Source organism: Gossypium arboreum, chromosome 9 (genome assembly GCF_025698485.1).
Source record: "Gossypium arboreum isolate Shixiya-1 chromosome 9, ASM2569848v2, whole genome shotgun sequence".
Taxonomy (NCBI): Eukaryota; Viridiplantae; Streptophyta; class Magnoliopsida; order Malvales; family Malvaceae; genus Gossypium; species Gossypium arboreum.
Genome location: NC_069078.1, coordinates 75,241,344 through 75,265,898, shown reverse-complemented (window position 1 = coordinate 75,265,898; position 24,555 = coordinate 75,241,344). Strand labels below are relative to the sequence as shown.

General features: G+C 33.9%; 1 long non-coding RNA gene across 1 annotated transcript; it reads left to right on the top strand.

The window, feature by feature from the left end:
• Nucleotides 1-23,816: 23,816 nt before the first annotated feature.
• On the top strand, nt 23,817-24,555 carry LOC128280607 (uncharacterized). The gene is made up of 2 exons (XR_008270699.1): nt 23,817-23,961; nt 24,053-24,555. It is a non-coding gene; the product is annotated as an uncharacterized LOC128280607 (long non-coding RNA).

The window sequence follows — 24,555 nt, the reverse complement described above, 5'->3', positions numbered from 1 at the left end:
TTAAAATTTAACTCGAACAAATATATTCGATCCGATTCTATTCGAATTCCATCTCACTCGACTCGATTTGAGAAAATTTCAAATCAAATCAGGATGATAAAATATGATTCGTTAACTCGATTAACTCAAAATTTTTTCATTCGATTCGATTCGATTCAATCGAACACTCACCCCTACTTCAAAGTCCACTTCATACAGACCATCCCATCACATACACTTGTTCCAGAATGGTTGTTCACAGATATTGTTTACTGGTGGATTCTTACACATTTGACGGATTCCTACAATGAGTTGGATGCCATCAGTTTACTAAATCAGATCATTTTCTAGTTCAACTAATACATGCTTATACTGATAAAGAATTATCGAGATCATTCAGAATAATTACCCACCTCTTTGTTACAAAATACAAATCTACCCAAGATAACAAACATCTCAGACTCCACAAGACTCCAGAGTAAGACATTATACTATTAAGATATGATAGATACCGAATACTCATAGTTTAACACTATATAACGCATACGAATTCAATTTGACAATTTCTTATGTCTCTTATAACTACTAATATGCCTAGATTCATAACTAACAGATTACCATATAGTATACCCTTTTTGAATATACAGATACACACTTCTTTTTAAGAACTTCCCTTAAAATTAAATTTGATCACACCACAGATCTTATTCAACAAAATTAACCTCAGACGTATCAGAACCTTATCATAACAATATCTATCACAAAACACTTAGAACTTATCCAAAATTTACCACAAGGGCAGATCATCACATTCTACCATACAGATTTAGTAGAGTACGCCATAAGGGCCAAACAGAATTCTCTACAAGGGCATCATACAGAGTCACGTGTTTATTGTCCCAACAGACTTTCACAGAATGTGCCATAAGTTTCTCCCTCATAGACTTATGCATAAATTTCATGTATCGTGATCTACCAGTTCAATCTACACATTATTGAAGGCTACACCATGTACATTTATACAATCATATTTTGCCATGGGGTCTCAGCCACATGGACTTACACACTTTCATGTATCATGATCTGCCAGTCCAGTTTTTATCTTTCTAGAGGCTACAAGTGTTTTCATATCATACGATGCCATGGGTCTTAACCTCATGATCTTACACTTATTTTCATATCGTGATATGTCAATCTGGTTAGCAATGTAACTTCCCTACTAGAGGCATCACAGAGGGACATTTACTCAGCATTCACTTACCTAGATTTGTTCGTATTCCTGATTGATTCATACGTTTCATATCAGACTTTACCTGGTTACTTATTACCAACATTCTATTCAAATATAACCTCGCATATAACATCATAATGTGTATATCGTTTTTACAAAGCTTTACACACTTACCCTTTTATCTGAGATGTTATGTAACACCCCGTACCCGAGACCGTCGCCGGAGTCGGACACGAGGGGTTAACGGGCTTAATCCACCTACTTGCACAGTTCATTTTAAAAATTTCCAGACAGTCGACTAACTGTGTCACTGTCACCTTAAAAATCATATCTTGAGTTCCACAACTCGAAAATCAGTTTCGTGATTTTTCCCTGAAACTAGACTCATATATGCATCTACGAATTTTTTTCTAGAATTTTTGGTCGAGCAAATTAGTACAGTTTATTAGTTAAAGTCTCCCTATTACAGGGTTCAACTACTACGACCTTCCTGCATTACGATTTGGATATCTCCTGTACATGGGCTTCAATATCGATGCTGTTTGTTTCTACGGAAACTAGACTCGAAAAGGAATCTGTACATATATGGCATGACTTCTAATTATCTCTGGTAAATTTATAATGAATTTCCAAAGTCGGAACAGGGACTCAGAAACCGTTCTGGCCCTGTCTCACGAAAACTTAAATATCTCTTAACATACTGTTCATATTTCGTTACTCTCCTATGAAAATAGACTCGTCAAGGTTTGTTTACATAATTTATTCACTATTTAATTCCATTCCTAATATTTTTAGTGATTTTCACATCTACATCACTGCAATTTGTCAAGATCTGTCTTTAAGGTAGGCTTTACCTATTTCATAGTTTCCATGATTCAACTAGCCCTTAAACATAAATAGCACAAAATATGATCATGATTAACCATCCCAATGGCTAATCGTTTCCAAACATTTCTATACCTCTTAATGAACAACGTACAATGATTATAATACCATGCCCAAAGTATACTTAAGCCATTTTCGCATGGCTATCCAAATTTACACAAAACCAAAAGGTACATGACCTACAACAAAAGGGTAGTCCTATACATGCCATTTCAAAGTTCAACCAAAATAGTATACCAAGAAAGAGCTTTGATAGTGTGGGCGACTTCGACTTCAAAATCCCGAGTCCGATAGCTGAAGAACCAAAATCTATAAAACAGAAAATCAAAGAAAACGGAGTAAGCATTTAATGTTTAGTAAGTTTGAGCCATGAATTTAAACACAACCAAAGTATAGCATTCATGTAGCTAAACAGATAATTTCATATGCACAAATTCTCAATATCATACTTACTTCACATTACCAACCCTTATATTCATACACAAAGGTCAACTTAGCCAAAGGCCGGTAGCTCATTTATCAACGAGCGAATACTTATTTGTAAGGGCTCAACTAATTCAAAGCACATACTGAAACATACCTCATTGTTGGGATTTCACAAGCGTATTAACTGAAATTTTTACAGCAAGTTCATTCATTCCCGAATCACGTACCTTGAGTTTAACCGGATATAGCTACTCGTTCAAATGCCTTCGGACATAGCCGGTTATAGTAACTTCATGAGATCCTTCGGACTTAACTCGGATTTAGTAACTCGCATACGAATGCCTTCGGATCTTAGTCCGGATATAGTCACTTAGCACAAAGCCTTCGGACTTAGCCGGACATCATTCAATAACCATGCACATTTATCAATAAATCATGACACATTCGTATTTCATTTTCATTAGCAAAACTCAAATACAAGGCACTTTTCACACTTGCAATTTCGGCTCAATAGCCACATACAAAGAGCATGATTTTGATTTGCTTAAAACATGATCTAATTAAATCATAATCTAAGTTCCATTACTCGAAAACTTACCTCGGATGTTGTCGAACGATTTCGATGGCTATTCGACCACTTTTTCCTTCCCTTTATCGGATTTAGTTCCCGTTTGCTCTTGAGCTAAAATTGACAAACAAATTGATTTAATCATTTGAGTATCAAAAAGAGGAACTCAAGGTACTTAGCCCATATATATTCATTAGACATTAAAGTCACATATGTACTAAATCATGAATCTAACTCAACACAATAGTCCACACTCTCTTTTAGCCGATTATCTAAGCCAAGAATAGGCATCAATATGCTTGCCTCTAACCGAATGCATGCACACCAATCCACCTCATGTGGCCGAATATGCATGTCCATGTTGAGGCCAATTATATACTTAATATCACACATAAATGGCATACATTTTACTAACTAACGCATTACATATTGTAACTCAATACGCATCAATCATTTACTTCATAACCAAAACATCATCATATGTAAATATATACCTTGAGATAGTATATATGACATACCAATACATCATGTGCAAATATATATATATATATATATATATATGTGCAAGAGCCGAATCACAAGTTGATTATAACCAAATATAAACATATATCCAAAACACAAATCTTACCTATCATGCAATAAGCATAAATCATGCTTATGGATATACCATGGCCGATACTTCCAACAACACCAAATAAAAATATACTTCATGGATCTAAGGTAGACCCAAGAAAGGAACTCATAATCATCAAGATTTAGCATGAAACACAACCATCACCCTTATTAATCTCCATAGCCGAAAACCTTATTTATTCCAAAATCACAATTTCACATGGGTTACCAACAATAACTTGATATCTCACTCAAAATCAACTAGGATTTCAAGAACTAGTATCAACTTCCTTACCTTAATATCGACCTAAGATGACCGATTGCTTCACTCCTTTCTTCCCCCTCTCAAATCGGCCAAGAAGAACCAAAGAACACAACTTGTTTTCTTTCTTCCTTAGAATTTTCAGCCAAAAGAAGTGAAAAATGATGGACACTTTTTTTTTTCTTCTTTCCCTCCACCCACGGCAATGGGGGGGGAACACTCACACCATTCTCTTTTTTTTTCCCATTTCTTTATTACCCATACTCCTTATTTTATTTTTCCTAACATACACCATTGTCACAACATGTTTTATGACATGTTTTGCCCATCACCCTTTGTCATGGCCAGCCATTAGCAATTAAAAAGGGGGAAATTGACATGCAAGTCCACCCTTTTGATTACATGCACTAATAGATCCTTATAGATTTACCTATCACATTTCAAAAGTGTCACACATAAGTCCTATCGACTAATTTCACATGCAATTTACTAAATCGAAGCTTAAAACCTTCACACATTCATAATCACATATTTTAGACAATAGATATCATATTCAAATAATTTGGTGACTCGGTTTAGCGGTCCCAAACCGCTTCCGACTAGGGTCACTTTAGGGTGTCACAACTCTCCCCACTTAAGAAATTTTCGTCCCGAAAATCTTACCCAGAAATAGGTTTGGGTATCGCTCTTTCATAGAGTTCTCGGGTTCCCAAGTAGCTTCTTCCATCCCGTGTTTGAGCCATAACACTTTTACTAATGGAACCCTTTTGTTTCGAACTCCTTCACTTCACGAGCTAGGATACTGAATCGGTTCTTCTTCATAACTCATATCGGCTTGAATTTCGACCTCGGAGGGTTTATTACGTGTGAAGGATCGGATCTATAACGTCAAGCATCGAAACATGAAAAACGTTGTGGATCTTTTCGAGTTCAGGGGGTAAAAGCAACCTATATGCAACTGGGCCAACTCGTTCGGAGATCTCATACGGCCTAACGAATCTCGGACTCAATTTGCCCTTACGGCCAAATCTGAGTATCTTTTCCAAGCGACACCTTAAGAAACACTTTGTCTCCCACGATACTCAATATCTCTTCGTTTTAAATCCGCACGACTTCGACGACGATCCGATGCGCTTTCAGACTTTCACAAATTATTCTTACTTTCGCTTCGGCATCTTTAATCAAATCCACTCAAAAATTTTACTTTCACCGAGCTCGGTCCAAACAATGGCGTACGACATTTTCGACCGTACAAAGCCTCGTAAGGTGCCATCTTAATACTTGACTGAAAACTATTGTTGTAAGCGAATTCAATCAAAGGTAAATATCGTTCCCATGAACCACTAAACTCGAGGATGCAACATCTCAACATATCCTCAAGTATCTGAATTATCCGCTCGGATTGACCATCTGTTTGTGGATGAAAAGCGGTGCTAAAATGCAGCTTGGTACCCAAAGCTTCTTGCAATTTCTTCCAAAATCGTGAGGTGAATCTCGGATCTCTATCCGACACGATAGAAATAGGTACCCCGTGTAATATCACAATCTGAGAAACATACAATTCAGCTAATTTATCCATTGAAAAATTCGTGCGTACGGGGATAAAGTGAGTCGACTTAGTCAATCTATCAACAACGACCCAAATCGCATCTTTCTTACTTGCCGACACTGGCAGCCCAGATACAAAATCCATCGTTACTCGATCCTATTTCCATTCAGGTATCATGATCGGTTGGAGCAAACCCGTAGGCACTTGATGTTCCGCCTTCACTTGCTGACATATTAAACACTTCGAAACAAAATCGAAAATGTCTCGTTTCATACCATGTAACGCCCCCACGCCCGAGACCGTTGCCGGATTCGAGTATGAGGTGTTACTAAGCTTAATTTAACATATTTAGAACTTTGGATTATTGTTTCTACATTCACAGCTTTTAAGCTACTTGCGTCACAGTCACAAGAAAAATCATATCTCGAGTTACGAAACTCGAAATCAAGATCCGTAAATTTTCCATGAATCTATACTCATATACCTATATACTAATTTTTTTCTAGAATTTTTGGTTGGGCCAATTAGTACAGTTTATTAGTTAAAGTTACCCCTGTTTCAGGACTCGACTGGTCTGACCTTTGTTTACTACGAACCACATTTCTCTCTGTACAAAATTCATATGACTATGAGATTTGTTTCTACTAAAACTAGACTCAATAATGATTCTGAGGATATAAAATATACCACCTAATTATATCTTTATAATTATGATGAATTTCTAAAGTTAGAACAGGGGATTCAAAAACTACTATGACCCTGTTTCACTAAAATTCAAATATCTTGTAACATATAATTCCTTTACCTATTTCATTTGTTTCATGTGAAACTAGACATAATAAGCTTCAATTTGATATGTAGTCCATCACCAAGTTCAATTTCTATGATTTTAGTAAATTTTAAACTCGCGTCGTTGTTGCTGCATATTACATTTATGGCAAATTTCATCCCTTTTATGAGTTTTTATGCACTAAGTATCTTAATAATTTTCCTTAACATCAAATATAATCTAAACTAACTATTTTCATAATTTACCATTATCAAGCATTTCCTCAACCATTCCATCACCATACCATAAGATCATTTACACAAAAAAGGTATATTGCTATACATGCCATACTTAAATTTACAAGCCATTACCAAAAGTCTTAGGATAGTGTGGTGAGCCTTGACCTATCCCGACTCCTAAGTCGGCTTGTCCAAAACTACAATGAGTAAGAAGGAGGAGTAAGCATAAATGCTTAGTAAGTTCATATGCAAATAATAAGTAACATAACAAACAGTCATACCAATCAACATTAGCATGTATCACTAAAACACATATCACATTTTAATCATTTTCATCATCTTATTACCTTATCGTGGTTGTATCAATATTCAACCCGAGGTTAAATACATACCTGTCCAAAATATCCATTTCACATCACTTACCAATCGTCTCTTTGCATCTCGAATATTCCTCCATTTGAGTAGAACTTTACCCGTTGAACACATCGAATATAATTCGGATACATGGATAACTTGCACATAAGTGCCATATATGCAATCAAGCAATCATGTAACCCGCCCATAAGCGAACTCGGACTCAACTCAACGAGTTGGGCGTTCGCATCCATAAGTGAACTCGGACTCAACTCAACAAGTTCGGATGCCTAGTTACATCTCACGAACTCGGACTCAACTCAACGAGTTCGGACATTCGCATCCATAAGTGAACTCGGACTCAACTCAACGAGTTCGGATGCTCAACCATCCTAGTGACATGTCACTTGTATCCTAATCTATTCCTAAGGTTCAAACGGGATTTTTCTCGAACACTTATCCTTGCCGTCTTCCGTAGAATGCCAAAATCAATACTCAGTAACAATTATATTTAACAAGTAGCTCACATAATTTACATATTATTTGAAATTAACCACAAAGCATACATTTCATAATAAAATTCAGCATAACATATAATTAACATCAATAACTTAAAAATAACAATTATGCTACTTTATTTACACATGAACTTACCTTGGTACCAAAATACAAAGATTTTGCAATTTAGTCCACAATCTTTTCTTTTCCTCGATTGAGGTCGATTCCACGTCTTTCTTGATCTAAAATAACACATGTAGCTTATTTAATACTCACATTATCAAATTAATCCTTAACTCAAATTTTGGCAAAATTACAATTTTACCCTAAACTTCGCATATTTACATTTTGCCCCTAGGCTCTGGATTAAACTTTATTCCTTATTCTTATGTTTTACAACATGCTGATCACTTTTCTCTTCTATGGCAACATCAAATTCTCACTCTAACATGTACTTGTGACTATTAGGTATTTTTACTGGATTAAGCCCTTTTACTCGCTTTTTGCTTAAAATCGAGTAGTACAAGTTGTCTAACATAATTTAAAACTTCATATTCTATCATAAAACATCAAAATACACAAATTTCACCTATGGGTATTTTTCCAAATATAAACCCTAGGTTAAATTATTGCTAACATAAGCTTTATCGAGTTAGGGATCTCAAAAACGTAAAATCATTAAAACGGGCTTGGAATCACTTACTATGGAGCTTGGAAGCTTGAAACAAACCCTAGCTATGGAGAACCCTTGAAATTTCGGCCTAATGAAGAAGATGGACAAAATTGGCTTTTAATTTTGTTTTAATTCATTTTAATAACTAAATGACCAAAATACCCTTACTACTAAACTTTCCAAAAATTCCTTCCATGTCCTAATTTTGTCCATGAACTTAAAATTGGTCAAATTGCTATTTAAGACCTCCTCATTAATATTCCAAAACAATTTCATACTAAAAACTTCTAGAATGCAAGTTTTACAACTTATTCGATTTAGTCCCTACTTTCAATTTAAGCACTTTAGGCATAGAATTTCATCACGAAATTTTCACACAATCATGCAATCATATCATAAACCTAAAAATAATTATAAAATAATTATTTCTATCTCGGATTTATGGTCACAAAACCATTATTCCGATTAGGCCCTGATTCGGGATATTACATACCATGCCACCAAAACTGACGTCTTAGGTCGTGGTACATTTTTGTACTCCTCGGGTGAATTGACGTTCGGCTACAATGAGCTTCATTCAGAATCATCGAAATGAGTTCTGAATTTCTTGGAACACACAACTGATTTCTGTACCTCAAACAATCGTCATCATCAATTTGAAACTCCGATTCCACATTCGAACACATTCAAATTTCCGTCTTGCAACCAACTCATCGTCGACTTTACGAGCTTCACAAATTTGATGAATCAATAATGGTTTGGCCTTTAATTGGCTACTAACACATTGTCGGGTAGAAACAGACAAGTGTACATTCATTGCTCGTAAGGCAAGCGGTGATTTCCGCTTAAGGCGTCGCAACCACATTAGCCTTTCCGGGTGATAATCAATGACCAGCTCATAATCTTTCAACAACTCAAGCCAACGCCTTTGTCGCAGATTCAAGTCTCTTTGAGTCATCAAATATTTGAGACTTTTGTGATCCGAAAATACATGGCACTTCTCACCAAATAAGTAATGTCGCCATATTTTCAAGGCGAATACGATGGCAGCTAATTCGAGATCATGGATCGGATAATTTTTCTCATGTGGCTTTAATTATCTCGGTGCATAGGCCACAACTCGACCTTCTTACATCAATACGCAACCTAACCCAAGTAGGGAGGCGTCACTATAGATGACAAACTCTTTGCCTGATTCGGGCTGCACTAAAATTGAAGCTTCCGTCAAATAAGTTTTCAGTTGATCAAAAATTTTTTGACATTTTTCCGTCCATTCGAACTTAACATCTTTTTTAAGTAGCTTCGTCATGGGTGTGGCTATCATCGAGAAACCTTTTACAAACCGTCGGTAGTAACCGGCAAGTCCCAAAAAGCTCCGAACCTCAGTAATATTTCTCGGAGGCTTCCAGTTAAGTATGGCTGAAATTTTGCTCAAGTCAACTTGAATACCCGATACGGATACCATATGACCCAAGAAGCTAACCTCTCTTAACCAGAACTCACACTTACTGAACTTAGCATATAACTACTTATCCCGTAAAATTTGCAACACTAATCTCAGGTGCTCAGCATGTTTGGTCTCGTCTCTTGAATAGACCAAGATGTCGTCAATGAACACAACTACGAACCGGTCCAAATACTGTCTAAAGATCCGATTCATCAAATCCATAAATACCGCAGGGGCATTAGTGAGCCCAAACGGCATCACTAAGAACTCGTAGTGGCCGTATCTCGTTCTGAAAGCAGTTTTGGGTATATCCGAATCTCGAATTATGGCTGGTAATACCCGATCTCAAATCTATCTTTGAAAACACCGAGGCTCCTTTAGTTGATCAAACAAGTCATCAATACACTGTAACGGATATTTATTCTTTATCGTCACTTTATTCACCGACGATAGTCAATGCACAACCTCATGGTTCCGTCCTTCTTTTCACAAACAATCTTGGTGCACCCCAAGGTGAGAAACTTGGTCGGCGAAACCTCTATCCGTCAACTCTTGCAACCGAGATTTCAATTCTTTTAACTCGGTTGGTGCCATACGATCTGAACTATCGAAATTGGCGTGAGTCCTAGGTACAAGCTCAATACCAAACTCTACTTCCGAGCAGTGGTAAACCCGGTAATTCTTCGGAAAAACATCCGGTATTCATAAACCACCGCACAGATTCGGGTTTCTTTTCCAATTCCTTGTCATCAAGTACATACGCAAGGTATGCTTCGCACCCTTTCTTACATATTTACGGGCCAACATTGCGATATTACGGTGGCAACCCTTTAAGTCCGTAGACTCAACTCGGATTATCTCGTTATTTGCGCACCTCAAATCAATAGTCTTGCTTTTGCAATTCACAACCGCATCATGCACGGTCAACCAATCCAAACCAAGAATAACATCAAATTCATCGAGCGGTAAAAGCATCAAGTCCGCGGAAAAGAGAACCTCGAATTACTAGGGGCATTTCTTACACTTTGTCAACAAGTATGTAACGACCCAAGGATTTGACACCGAATTCGAACTCGAGAGACTCAATAGGTAGAGTCTTCTTGGATGCTAGGTTTCGCATATATAAGAATGAGTAGAACCGGGTCAATCAAAGCAATCACATTAGTATCAAAGAGAGTGAAAGTACCGTAATAACATCCGGCGGGGAAGCATCCTCGGCGTGCGCGTGTATGGCATAAGCCTAGCAGGAGCACGAGCCTCAGATCTGGTGGTAGCATCTCTAGATCCTCTCTGACCGCCGCTAGCATTGCTCGTATTCCTAGATGATCTACCCCGAGCAGTGGTAGCACCCGTTTCCCACTCGATTTACATTCTGCTCGGACAATCTCGGGCAATCTTTGATAAAGTGGTGGTGACCAAGACTTGTAACAGGCGGTCATGGAACCTACAACTCCCAAATGCCATTTACCACAATCGGCATTCCGCTCTCTCGACGGTTATTTCCAACACGGCGATCAAGTGACTCGTGTGCTCACAGGGGTCGATCGCGATCTCGTCTAGAAAAGCCCAAAGTGTCCCTAGACGCCCAAGCCATCTCTAAATTTCTTCGATGATCGTATGCGAAGGACTTCCCAAGACCTCTTATGAAACTCCCTTGCTCCCACCTCACTTTTCTTTTCTCCATCTTGAGCTCCTCGGCCTTGCAAGCTCGCTCAACAAGTACCACAAATTCTCGGTTTCCAAGATGCCAACATACTGACTTTATATCATCATTTAGTCCATCCTCAAACGTTTACATTACGGCTTCGAGGAAATACATTCTCGTCTTGTCTGGCTAAGCCTCACAAATTTTCTTTCATAGTCGAGTAACCGACATGGAACCTTGTTTAAGTTCAAGAAATTACTTCATTTTTGATCCATAAATCTCGGTGATATACTTTTTTCAAACTTCGGTTTGGAAAAACTCCCAAGTTACTTGCTCTCTAGCACAACAGAAGTCAACGTATTCCACCAATAGTAGGCGTAATCACGTAGCAAGGAGATAGTACACTTTAGGCACTCATCGGTGTGCAAGATAGCTCATCGAGTGCAGGATAGTGTTGTCCAACCAAAATTCAGCTTGCTCGGCATCATCGCTCCCATAGCTTTAAATTCATAGCCCGTGTTTTCGGATTACATCAGCTGGGGCTTATTTGACCTTATTTGGTCAGCTACCGAGGTATCGTAGGTCTTGGGTGGTATTTGTCGGGAATGGAGGTTGTGGAACAGTAGTATTAGTTCGAATGTATTGGTTGAACCAATCATTCATCACGCTTATAGAAAGATTGTCTAGCTTCATCATTGGATTACTAGCATTAGGTTGAGAGTCCGCCAGACTTTGTCCCTTGTGCGGGAGCAGCGCTACACTCTCAAGATCATCACTACCGCTTCGGTCGGGATCGGGATCTATTACTATAAATAAACACATTTGCAAATATCAGAAATCACCACACTATCAAATAATCACATAAAATGGCATGTATAGCTAATCCCAAACGCATTACGGTAGTCCTAGAATCGACTAAACCTGGCTCTGATACCAATAAAACTGTAACACCCCGTACCCGAGACTGTCGCCGAAGTCGGACACGAGGGGTTAACGGGCTTAATCCACTTACTTGCACAGTTCATTTTAAAAATTTCCAGACAGCCGACTAACTATGTCACTGTCACCTTAAAAATCATATCTTGAGTTCCACAACTTGAAAATCAGTTTCATGATTTTTCCCTGAAACTAGACTCATATATGCATCTAAAAATTTTTTTCTAGAATTTTTGGTTGGGCCAATTAGTACAGTTTATTAGTTAAAGTCTCCCCTGTTACAGGGTACGACAACACTGACCTTCCTGCATTACGATTTGGATATCTCCTGGTACAGGGCTTCAATACTGATGCTGTTTGTTTCTACAAAAACTAGACTCGAAAAGGAATCTGTACATATATGGCATGACTTCTAATTATCTCTGGTAAATTTATAATGAATTTCCAAAGTCGGAACAGGGACTCCAGAAACCGTTCTGGAACTGTTTCACGAAAACTTAAATATCTCTTAACATACTATTCATATGATCGTTTCGTTACTCTCCTATGAAAATAGACTTGTCAAGGTTCGTTTATATAATTTATTCACTATTTAATTCCATTCTTACTATTTTTAGTGATTTTTAAAATCCACGTCACTGCAGCTGTCAGCATCTGTCTTTAAGGTAGGCTTTACCTATTTCATAGTTTCCATGATTCAACTAGCCCTTAAACATAAATAGCACAAAATATGATCATGATTAACCATCCCAATGGCTAATCGTTTCCAAACATTTCCATACCTCTTAATGAACAACGTACAATGATTATAATACCATGCCCAAAGTATACTTAAGCCATTTTCGCATGGCTATCCAAATTTACACAAAACCGAAAGGTACATGACCTACAACAAAAGGGTAGTCCTATACATGCCATTTCAAAGTTCAACCAAAATAGTATACCAAGAAGGAGCTTTGATAGTGTGGGCGACTTCGACTTCAAAATCCAGTCCGATAGCTGAAGAACCAAAATCTATAAAAGAAAATCAAAGAAAACGGAGTAAGCATTTAATGCTTAGTAAGTTTGAGCCATGAATTTAAACACAACCAAAGTATAGCATTCATGTAGCTAAGCAGATAATTTCATATGCACAAATTCTCAATATCATACTTACTTCACATTACCAACCCTTATATTCATACACAAAGATCAACTTAGCCAAAGGCGGTAGCTCATTTATCAACCGAGCGAATACTTATTTGTAAGGGCTCAACTAATTCAAAGCACATCTGAAACATACCTCATTGTTGGGATTTCACAAGCGTATTAACTGAAATTTTTACAGCAAGTTCATTCATTCTGAATCACGTACCTTGAGTTTAACCGGATATAGCTACTCGTTCAAATGCCTTGGGACATAGCCCGGTTATAGTAACTTCATGCAGATGCCTTGGGACTTAACCCGGATTTAGTAACTTCATACGAATGCCTTCGGATCTTAGTCCGTATATAGTCACTTAGCACAAAGCCTTGGGACTTAGCCGAAAATCATTCGAATAACCATGCACATTTATCAATAAATCATGACACATTCAGTATTTCATTTTCATTAGCAAAACTCAAACACAAGGCACTTTTCACACTTGCAATTTCGGCTCAATAGCCACACACAAAGAGCATGATTTTGATTTGCTTAAAACATGATCTAATCAAATCATAATCTAAGTTCCATTACTCGAAAACTTACCTCGGATGTTGTCGAACGATTTCGATGGCTATTCGACCACTTTTCTTTCCCTTTATCGGATTTAGTTCCCTTTGCTCTTGAGCTTAAATTGACAAACAAATTGATTTAATCATTTGAGTATCAAAAAGAGGAACTCAAGGTACTTAGCCCATATATATTCATTAGACATTAAAGTCACATATGTACGAAATCATGAATCTAACTCAACACAATAGTCCACACTCTCTTTTAGCCGATTATCTAAGCCAAGAATAGGCATCAATATGCTTGCCTCTAACCGAATGCATGCACACCAATCCACCTCATGTGGCCGAATATGCATGTCCATGTTGAGGGCAATTATATACTTAATATCACACATAAATGGCATACATTTTACTAACTAACGCATTACATATTGTAACTCAATACGCATCAATCATTTACTTCATAACCGAAACATCATCATATGTAAATATATACCTTGAGATAGTATATATGACATACCAATACATCATGTGCAAACATATATATATATATATATATATATATATGTGCAAGAGCCGAATCACAAGTTGATTATAACCAAATATAAACATATATCCAAAACACAAATCTTACCTATCATGCAATAAGCATAAATCATGCTTATGGATATACCATGGCCAATACTTCCAACAACACCAAATAAAATATACTTCATGGATCTAAGGTAGACCCAAGAAAGGAACTCATAATCATCAAGATTTAGCATGAAACACAACCATCACCCTTATTAATCTCCATAGCGAAAACCTTAATTATTCCAAAATCACAATTTCACATGGGTTACCAACAATAACTTGATATCTCACTCAAAATCAACTAGGATTTCAAGAACTAGTATCAACTTCCTTACCTTAATATCGACCTAAGATGACCGATTGCTTCACTCCTTTCTTCCCCCTCTCAAATCGGCCAAGAAGAACCAAAGAACACAACTTGTTTTCTTTCTTCCTTAGAATTTTCAGCCAAAAGAAGTGAAAAATGATGGACACTTTTTTTTTTCTTCTTTCCCTCCACTCACGGCAATGGGGGGGGAAACACTCACACCATTCTTTTTTTTTTTTCCCATTTCTTTATTACCCATACTCCTTATTTTATTTTTCCTAACATACACCATTGTCACAACATGTTTTATGACATGTTTTGCCCATCACCCTTTGTCATGGCCGGCCATTAGCAATTAAAAAGGGGGAAATTGACATGCAAGTCCACCCCTTTGATTACATGCACTAATAGATCCTTATAGATTTACCTATCACATTTCAAAAGTGTCACACATAAGTCCTATCGACTAATTTCACATGCAATTTACTAAATCGAAGCTTAAAACCTTCACACATTCATAATCACATATTTTAGACAATAGATATCATATTCAAATAATTTGGTGACTCGGTTTAGCGGTCCCGAAACCGCTTTCCGACTAGGGTCACTTTAGGGCTGTCACATGTTATCATTATGTATATCTCTTTTCCTGAACCATTAACATGTAAGAGTTAGAATAGAGACTCACCTAAATTATAACTCAAAGTTCCAGACTCGAACATCTGTCTCCACCCAGCAGCAACCATTACTTAAAAAACACAAATTTACCATTAAAAACCCATTTTCATAAACTTTGCTAACATCTCATTCATAGATAACCTCCATGCAAGACCTTGCATTCATAACCTATTGTTTATAAGCTTCTTAACAATTTTATTCTTTCAAAAACTTAACATGTAGAGCTCTTAGACTTACCAGGAGATAAAACAACCACTGATTAAATCAAAACCTTAATGAGAAAAAGATAACATCTAGATTTAAGAAAAACGAAGCAGAGAATAATACTGAAGGAAGAAGAAAACTTCCTCACAAACACTTCTCACCCATATATATAACCAGCTTCTCTTATTGGAACTTAACAAATGTCACTTGAATCCAAAATTTATCCTTCTTAATGGCCTACAAGTTCTGAGAAAAACATAAATAAGCATACTATATAATTGATATTTGACTAGTAAATCTAATCGACTCTTAACCAGATCTCATTACAGAACCCAACTAACATAGTACTTAGCCAAACTAAATGCACCATGCATATGACGGTAACTCAGTCGGCTTATATTTCACTTGATATACCCTCCTCTAATAAAACAAGAATAACATAAAACATTTATTCACATCTACGGCTGTTACTATGCACCACATTCTTATTCGCCAAAAGACTATAACATGGCGGATTACGCTATGCCAAACAAATAACTTCATAGCTCTACGTCTTAAACTTGAATCTTCCATATTTGGGGTGTGACAATTCTTTCTTAATTTTCACCCATGCTTCTTTAATGCACTCTTTTTCTTCTTCAGTATTTGAAACCTAGACAAATAAGTTATTACCTAAAAACTTAAATCTAATAATGAGTCTATTGAGTTGAAATTTTCTTGTGTTCTTGGTTCGAGAATTTTAACATTGGTTTTTATAGATCTTTTGGAGGCATTGTTGATAAATAAGTCCATCACTTTTAATTTGTTATTTCCTTATAAGCCAACACTTCTTTTGGGGAGCCTATTTCATTATCAAGCCACCATTTGTAGCTTCTATATCCAATTTTAATTAACTATCAAAAGCAATTGTAACAATAGCATAGTCCATGGAGAAAGCCTATAGAAAGACATGAACTATCCATTGGTGTTGTAATTGTGCCAATAATAACCATTTAAGGCAGGCTAGTATGTTGCAAACCAAAAGATTTGCTTAAGGATCACAAAAGCAAACCGATTTTCAGTTGTAGTGGAAATCATATCAAAGAACCTAAATTAATCAAATTCGGTATAACACTGCAAGAGCTAAAAGAAAGATGAAAAAAGCCAACAAGAATCAAAGATATATATTTTTTTCAACAAGAATAAAAAATATTGACAAAATTAGTAACTAAATTCCCAAAATCAATCAAATTGTGTGATCCAATTAAAAAGTTGAAAGAATGATAGATTAACCAAGCAATAATCAAAGAAATTCCAATTAAAGACTCAAAAATTTAATTAAACAACCAAAAAATCTATAAAAATCAATGTTAAAATTCCTAGACCAAGAACACATTTGTCTAGGTTTCAAAAACTGAAAGAAAAAAACAGTGCATTAAAGAAGCATAGGCAAAAGTTGAGGAAGAATGAAGGAAATATGAGTTGGAATGGAGGCTAATAGTGAGGTGAAAAAATTTTTAATCACATGTAAATATATTTTTACTTGAATTTTTTTATTTTTAAGTATCATGATTAATGTGGTAGGAATAACCTACTTAATTATTTCTCCAATTTTGTTGTTGAAAAATAAAATTGAATAAAAATTTATAGTTTTCTCCAATTTAAAATATACCATTCAACTAATAATCTATTAAATCTATTTAAGAATAAAATAATCTATTAAAAATGAAAAAGAAAACATTGGAAAATAGGTTTTAAAACTATTTTTATAACAAAGTAATTAAAGATGATGAGATTTAACCCTTAAATATATATTAAAATTGATCTAATTTAGTAAAAATACATATTTTTATTGAATATTTGAACACGTACTTTTATTAAATATTTGATTCACATTTATTCCATATTATGTTTAAATTACCTTTTTAATACAGTAATCAAGGACTTCATCTGTTCGATTATAAAAAATCTAACCAGTTTGAGCTCCAACTGATTTTTAATTACGTTGGCGAATCTTAGGTGGCACACGGCAGAGGGGAGAGTGGTTGGCCAAACTTTCTCATTTTTGAAAGTTTCTTACAAGAGAACGTGCCAAATTGGCCATTGCTAAACCGACCAGAGCTTCAACAACTTGAAAGAACTGCCAACTTTCGCAACGCGTGCTGCCCCAACCATTAGTGGACCAATCCAACACCAACCCATACTTCAATTTGAACTGTTCAAAGCTGTTCCACTTCATTGTAAGGTCCACATATACCCTGCCCTATATAAAACACTCCAACCTCCTATCATCTTCACTATTCGGGCTTCAGTCCTTCCACAGGGTTTCACTCTCCTTTCCTTTCCAAAGTTTGTACTACTTGACATTCATTATGGCACAAGTTTGCATCTCCATTTTTGTTGTCTTTTTCCTTTCGATATTTGTGACTGTGTCAGCCCAGGGTGGTGCCATGGCGCCGGCCCCGTCTATGGACACTGGAGCGTCTTTCTCTTTGCATGTTTCAGCGGTGGTCGTTGCATTCTCTCTTATCATTTCGTGTCTTGCTCTTTTGAAGCATTGAAGTTTTGAGACAATTGCGTTGTTTTATTTATTCTACTACACATGGATCGTATTGAAAACCATTATTTTGTATTCTTTGCTTCAATTTATGGTAAATAAAAGCTATTCATATCATATGTACATTTACTTGTTAAACGCCTTGAAAACAAACTTATTTTCTTTCTCTTTTCCTGCTATACAACAGTTTTAAATTCCAAAACACCAATTACTTTTATCGATTAAATAATATCTCAAATTATTAGGCCAAAACACCAAACCCTCCCCATTCTATCATTAAAGCAAAATATTTTAAATATTGTTATTCCAGTTGAGTTTTTTTAACTTTACAATTACAATTAAAAATTCTTCATATGTACCCGTAATTAAAATGATTTGGGTAAAAATATTAGACTCAAAAAATGGGTTTCGACAAAAAATTAAGTCCATTTAAAATTTGAATTAGGCTTAGGCTTGAATATTCATGGTCCGAGCCCGGTATGGTCTCTTTTTTGTTAAGTTTGTAATGTTTTATAGTATATTATTTTTATATATCTTATATAATTTATAACACAAAAGTTACATCTATAGTAATATATAATAATACTATAAGGTAAACATTAAAAATTAAAGATGATTATATATAAAATTAGGAAAAATATTTCCACAAGTAAAGTTGGGTTGATAACAAGTGTATATAGAGCATAGTAAAAAATTTAAAAGAAGAGAGAAATATTAAATATATAAGAGAAATAGCACACATGGCAAATTTATAACTCTACTTGTAGACTTAAAAAGTGTATTGTCAGTGTACTAAATATTAACCTATAAAATCATAATAAATACAAAATTATATCAAATTATTAAATATTAAATTAAAATAAATATACATATATTATTTTTTAAAAAATATGGGCGGGCCTAAAATGGATTTAAGTTAACCATTTACAAATATAGACGGGTTTAGATAAAATTTTAGATCCATAATTTGAGACCGGTTAAACTTGGGAAAGACTAAAATTTGTTAATATCATACTTAGGCCCCTCCATGAACATCTCTATTGATGATAAAAAATTGAATTGTTTCACTTTCTTGAGAGATAGTCATTCCGATGGGAATAACAAACACAAAAAATAATGGTCATAAATTTAAGTCGTGTTTGATAAACCATTGAAAATGGAAATTTTCTAACATTTAATATTTTAAATGTGTTTGATAATTATTTTAATCTTTTACTTTAAATAAATTTTTAATAATAATTATTTTAATCTTTTACTTTATATATTTTTTAATAAAAAGTATTGAATAAGATAAGTAGGTAGGTAACTACTTACCACTTAATGTAGAAGTTATTAAGCTGGTTTTGTTTTATTAAAAATTAAAATAAATTATCCCTTTTTAATTTTTTTTAAAATGAGATATTCAAATTACCATATCAATTTTTCATCTAAAACTATCTAAAATAATATAAAATATATACTAATAAGATGAAAATTAAAATAAATATTCTTTTCAAAATCAATATTTACTTTTATAAAAAAAACATAATTATATTCTATACTTGTATTTACAAACTTACCAAATAATTTTCTAATATAAATTCATCACTTATAAAATTTAGCAGTAAAAATTTAATACTTAAAATTTCAGTTTATCAAACATACCTTAGTACAATAAAATATGGAATAATATTTGATGCACGATAAGTGCATGAATCTTATGCATCATCAATACACCATAATTAGTCAAGTCATTAATAAGCAAAATATTAGAAACTTAAAGGGTATTTTAGTAAATACTTAAAATTTTATTTAAATGTAATTAAAATCAATTATAATTTCTCATATTCATCTCTTAATAACAATATTAAACTTTTAATTTAGGGTTCTAAAAGCTTGAGAAAACCTATATCGAACAAAGACGGTTCTTTTCTTGTTCTTAAAGGTGTAACTCAATTTTATTGAAAGAATAAATTTAAAGTTATGATTTTATTATATTATTTCAAACTCATGATTATAGATTTTGAAAAATTTGTAAATTAATGGATTACTTAAACAAATAATATTTTATCATATATACATATACATGTGATGAGGGCTAATTAGTATTCTTTGAAAGTGTTATAGTTAATTTTAATTAATTTTTAAATATTTATTAAATATATTATTTTTTATAATATTTTATTCATTAATAATGTGAAGAATTGTGGTGTATTGATGATGCATAAGGCATAATGCATCAAGTATTATCCCATAATATATATATATACATATATATTTTTTTGTCAATAATTTCAAATAATTTTTTAAAAAAAAATCAAAATTTTAAATACTAAACTGTACGCCTCGAACTTTTAATAACAGAACTAATTTTTTAAATAAATAAATGAATGGTGGAAATTTTAATGTGATTCCTTTATGGAATCAGGGACTATTACATTCTAGTGTTCCATAAATGAACTTATGCTACTCGTATGCTGTTACATGTACATTTTCTAAGTCCTGGCATTTTTTCTTTGAAATGGCTAATGAATTCAATCATAATTATATTTTAAAATAATTTGAAGAAGTAATGTTTAGAATCCATCATTGATCCCTTTAAATTTTTTTTTTTTTTAAGGATTTATCAACACTAAAAAGGATCAACTATATAGATTTTTGAAATATTAGTTATATATCTCTTAAAAGATATAGTTATTATATTTACTCTTTTTTTAAAAAAAATTGGATTTATTTTTAATGATATTATATTTGCTTTGACTATATACAACTTTGTATATGGAATATAAAATTGCACATGGGGAAGGGGTTTGGCTAAACTTTCCCATTCTTACGTTTCTTACATGAGAACATTGATTACAAAAAGATTCAAAACTTTGAAAGAAGAGCCAAACATTGGCAACGTGTGGACCCATCCAACACCAACCCATACGAGCTGTTCAAAGCTGTTCCAATTCATTGCAAGGTTCACACCACATGTTTACATGTATGATCTACCTATATAAACATACAAAACCTGACATCTTGTCTCACCATTTTCATTATCAGGGTTTCAATTCTTGGACAGGTCCATTTTATTTCCCGACGTTATTGTAGTACTTCACAGTTATGGCTCAAGCGTGCATCTCCAACCCCATCATCGCCAGTTTCGTTGCATTGGTCCTATCGATAGCTGCAACAGTTTCAGCCCAGGGTGGTGCCATGGCACCTGCCCCCTCCATGGACACTGGAGCCGCCTTCTCTTTGCCGGCTTCAGGGATGGTGGTTGCATTCTCTGTTATCTTTTGTCTTCTTGTTTTTAACAAGCATTGATGTTCTGAAGCAATTTACGCGTTGTTTCATTGTTTTGAGGGTGGCTACATTTATGGATCATATTGAAAATACCATTCGTTTGTATTGATTGTTGGATTTATGATAAATAAAAATATTCATAATTCATGTATTGATGTATTGATGTATACTTGTTAAAGTTCTTTCCATTTCGTGAATATATAGGAAGGTTAATGGCATTCAAATATGAATTGAAGTAGTTCTTCCAGGAAGTAAAATAATGTAATAAAAATCTTAGTATTTCATCCTCTAGTAAAATATTTTAAATATTACCATACTTAAAACTTTTTATAACACTTTAAATAAAACACATATCACCCTTTAAATAATATTTTTAGAATTTAAAACTCCATAAATCAAATAATTAAAAACATTATTTTTTACAATTAAAACTTATTATAAATAGTCTAGCTTTATATAATTATGTTGATCAAATATAAATGAAAATAGTTACATTAAGTTTTATATTTTAAATTCCTTTTATATCTAATTGGGCAAATGATTGGGTCGGAGTCAAATTATCAAAAAGAGGCGAGTGAAGTATGAGAAAGGGACAATTAACTTTTATTAATGATTATTCAATTTTCACGTGCAACTAATCTATATTGTAGATACAATATTTGATTGAGTTGGTGCATGAGTTAACTTGATATCAACTCGCTTTAGTTTAGTTGTGTAATAATAAAAATACTTTAACTTTACTAACTAAATTGTATTATTTTGAAGATTTTTATCCTTTTATATCTTTTATTTAGAAAAATACATGCACATAATAATAGGATTTGAACTTAAGTCTTTATAGTTTTCAACATTTATACTTTATCATTTAGCCAAAGCATCATTTGCTATTTATATTAAAATTTTAAAATATATTTGTTACATAATTTTTAACTTTAATATTAGGGTAAGGATAAAGATAACAAAAGTAGAACCTATGTCAAACAAGTGTTTAACAAAAACTTAACCGTTGCTCTATAAAAGTTAAAATTGAACGTGTCATTATCTAAGTACTATCTTACTTTTATTACTATGCATAAAGAAAAATAGAGTAAATAATATAGATACTCACCAAATTATAAGAAAAATCCATTTTAATCACTCAAAAATAAAAACGTTTGTAATTTACACATCCTTAAAATTTCAAAAGAAAATTTAACATAACCTTTTATTTTAATATTTGATTTTCCACCACTATATTATTTTTGTTCTTTTATTCTTTTCTTTCTTTCTTTCTGATTTCCTTTTTTCCTTTTTTTTTTTTTTCTCTCTACTTCCTTTTTCTTCTCCTTCTTCTTTTAAATCTAGAGCTCTTCAAACTATTTCTCCCCAACCATAGACTTGGTGGGAACCAATTACCATCTTCACCATCCTTGCATGCATCACCATTTTTCAAGAACTTAGACGGCTTCTCTTGTTGATGAATAAGGCCAAGTAAAAATAAAAAACAAAGAAAAAATTACAGAAAAAAAATATTCTCATCTTCTTCAAGATGGGAGATCAAATTAAAAGAGAGAGAGAACTCTCATCTTGAGAACAAACTTTAACCCGTTTTCAAGAAATTTAAACGAAATGCCATGTCATAACGCGTTAAATAATTAACAGTACAATGGCTAGAAATCAGTTTCTTCAAGGTTGGTGATTAAATTGAAAATTTTCATGATCTGGTGACCAAAATAGAAACACATTAAAAGTTTAGCGACTAATAGATAGTTTATCATTTTTTTTCTATTTTTACGACCCAGCATAAGCCATTGAAGAAATGTATTACATCTGTAATACAGTTGGAGTGAGGTGGACAGTAATGATTGAGGTCCAATTCGATTGATAAAGCTTGCGGCCTACTTTCATTTAGCCCATCCACAACCTTCTTTTCATTTAAAAGAAATTCCAACTTTCAGACCAACTTCAACTTCGCAGTTTAGAAATGGAAAAATAAATATAAATCATAAGATTACTATAAGTGGTATAGATGGATGTTTGAAGATTTTCTTTCAAGTGGAGGTCCTTATGGAATTATGGTGGGTACAGTAATTTTTGGAATTTTGTTGTGGGGTTCTACCTTATTTGGTGATTCTGATTTGGCGGAGCAGCAATTCAGTTGGTATGGCATGGCATGTTTTTATATTTGTAGAATTTTTTTAGGAGTTATGAGAGGTTTTTGGTGATTAATTATGTGAAGCCATATATATTTTCGCTTTTTAGATGTCCAAAGGTGTCTTATTAGCTTATGCTAATTTTGTAACCTTTAATTTGATCATGCAACCTGATCGTTTCTTAACGTTGATGCTACAAATGCTAAGTTGATAGTAAACTGATTTTCTTAATGCTTTTACCTCTACTGTGCTCTTGGAAAATATGAGTATTTTCTCAACTCTAAGCTTATATCTTATGTTTTCCTCAATTGGAGTTCTAACTGGCATTTACATATAATAGGTTTGCTGAAGCTATTGACCTGAACATGTAGGCTCTTGTTGCTCAGAAACATATATCGTTAGTTGTCATCCTTGTGAAGATCGCCGATGAGTGGAAGACAAGCCATGGAGGTACTCTACCATCTACTAGGGAAGGAAAAAAGAATTCAAGGTTCACAAATTCCTGTATATTTAATCTGTTAGATCTTATTTCTTCTGGTTTATGTCTGTGAGATTAAGTTCAGTTGTTGGACACATTTTAGGAACTTCTCAAAACCAGGATGGCTGCAATGGATGAAAACATCTATAAAGAAGCTATTGACGCCTCCTTTAATTGAGGAATCAATAAGTTTGTCTTAGCAATGAATATTTGAGGCACCTTGCCCTTCGTTCAGGGTAATTCATTACATCCTACTTTTTTGGCAAAGAACTTTGATTAATGTGAAACGAAGAGTTGGGAAAGTATCCTTTGAATGATTTGGTAGACAGATGTTTTATATTGTAGTTAACATAAGTTACTTATGTAAGTTATTTATATAATCTCGGTGCATGGAGGTCTGGCTGTCTATAACTAAAGCTAGCACTGTTTGAGAGTGACTTCTAAAAACATCTTCTGCAAATTTTACTTGATCAAGTGTACAGTTTTTAATGTTTTTTTTTTGTTATAATTTTGGACTTTCGTTGTAAATTGAAGACACAATCCAGAGGATAGTTCCAGTATTACATTAAATTTTAGTAGAATGTAAATTGTATATTTTATTGATTT